Below are 2,227 nucleotides of genomic sequence, written 5' to 3' on the forward strand. Positions count from 1 at the left end.
CCTAGAAAGGTGGAAACGGAGACCTTGTTCATATCATATCACGTGAGGCGGGAATAATTAGGCAAATGGACGTTATACTTTGCGATCTTGGCATGATGTCCTATCTTTTTGTATACCAATTTTTAAGTCAACAGTGAATTAGAGAAGGCAGGAGTATAAATTTAGTTGGGAATTTGATAGTTTTAAAACACAACACAACAATATTGTTTGATACAATAAAATTCAAAAACTGTTATAAAATTAGTGTGAGTATACATCACCACATGTGTCTTTCTTCATGCAAACAATCACAATAAGTGTCTTTCTTCATGCAATGCATATAACACTTGTTCACTTGCACACCATTTGTCACCAACTTCTCTATCCTTGTTTTTGTTTCCTTCCTCTATAAATAGGAGTCATGTAGAAGAGAAACATGTAGTAGTGAGAAGTCTTACCATATCTCTAAGTTTCTCTCTAGCTTCTCTCTAGTTTTCTCTCTTAAATCCATACACTCATCTTCCAGATCTTTTCTGCTTTTAATTGTCCTCATAATAAAGTACTTGTTACCTCCAAACTTATAATATAGTTCACAACATATTATCAGCACGATCAGCTCTCCATCCATCATCAGTTTGAGGTAACATTTAGCTTATGTTAAATTTGTCTAAATTTAATTAGTTTATATGCATATTACTATATGTATTATTTATAGAATAAAGACTATTCATACTTCTTAATCTTAATGGTAGGCTCTGCCTCCTTGATCTATATATTTTAATTATATGGAAGGCTATACCTCCTAAAATGATTGTTTTAATTTATGAATATATTATATAGCTTAAATTTTTTTTATATAATTTATATTAAATTTTTATCCGTCAGAAACGGGGCTAGAAGAGGAAAAAGCAAAAACCATGATGTTCTTGTGTCACTATCTCCACGATGGTTTAAAAAATGAATACATAATGAGATAAAATCCTGCAGATCTCTGGATCGCTCTCAAAGATAGGTTTGATCACCAAAAGTATGTGATCTTACCAAAAGTCAAACATGAATGGCTAAACCTGCGGTTTCAGGATTACAAAAGTGTATGTGAGTACAATTTCTCTTTGTTCGGAATCACTTCAAGGATGGCTCTATGCGGAGAAGAAGTTTCCGATTATGATATGATCGAGAAAATATTTCAAACTTTTCATCTTTCAAATGTACTCATGCATCAACAATATTGAGAATGAGGGTATACTCGATATTCTGAATTAATGCAAGTTCTTCATGATGCTGAACAAAATAATGAGCTCGTGATGATAAATCATGAAACTCGTCCAACTGGATCAGATCCACTTTCAGAAGTGAATGTTGCTACATCCAGCTATAATAATTGGCAAGGAAGAGGACACAGATGCGGACGCAGTCGAGGCCGTGGTCACGGTCGTGGAGGAGGTCATGGAAGAGGAAAAGTAAGAGGTCTCTCTCCTAATGACTTCAACGCAAGAAAAACCAACAATCATCTTCAAATCAATAATGTTGGTCGCATTTTAAAGAAACAAGGTAAACGTACTTGTTATAGATGCGGCATGAAAGGACATTGGTATCAAACCTGTCGTATTTCAAAACATTTGGCCGATCTGTATCAAGCATCTCAACAGGCAAAAGAAAGGGATGTTGAGACCAACGTCATCTCTAATGAAGTTGGACCTTTTTTCCATGGCCTAAACGATGAACCCCATCTTGATATAGCAGATTTTCTCGTTGATTATGAAAACGGAAAATCATACGAATAAGGCCCATATGCCATAATATGCTTTGTCATAGTTTGATATGTACTTTATGTTTTAACAAATGTCTTTTTGAATAATAGTTTTATTGTAATATATAATAAGCCTTTTTTGTAAGACTTTATGTTATTTATTAATGTTTATTTTATAAATATTTTATCTCAGAAAATATCAAATTTTGAGATTGGGGATGGAGATATGTGTCTAGCAGACAATGCTACAACGCACTCAATACTTAAAGAGAAAAAAAATTTCTCCTCTCTCAAAATAAACTGCTAGAAGCGTGAGCACTATATGTGGTAATGTAAAGATTATTATAGGCTCTGAAAAAGCCAACTTTTCAATGCCAAAAGGGACAAAATTTGAAATTGATGCATTATAAGTCTCATAGCAACTTGATTAGTTTCAGAGATATCCAAAGAAATGGACATCATATAGAGAATCTGAATAAGAATGGCATTGAATATATT

At 33.4% G+C, this 2,227-nt stretch overlaps 1 long non-coding RNA gene across 1 annotated transcript; it reads left to right on the forward strand.

The window, feature by feature from the left end:
• The first annotated feature begins 417 nt into the window (after positions 1–417).
• LOC147940215 (uncharacterized) lies at positions 418–1,874 on the forward strand. The gene is made up of 2 exons (XR_015564720.1): positions 418–619; positions 865–1,874. It is a non-coding gene; the product is annotated as an uncharacterized LOC147940215 (long non-coding RNA).
• The last annotated feature ends 353 nt before the right edge of the window (positions 1,875–2,227 follow it).

Source organism: Camelina sativa, chromosome 8, assembly GCF_030686135.1.
Source record: "Camelina sativa cultivar CO46 ecotype springtype chromosome 8, ASM3068613v1".
NCBI lineage: Eukaryota > Viridiplantae > Streptophyta > Magnoliopsida > Brassicales > Brassicaceae > Camelina > Camelina sativa.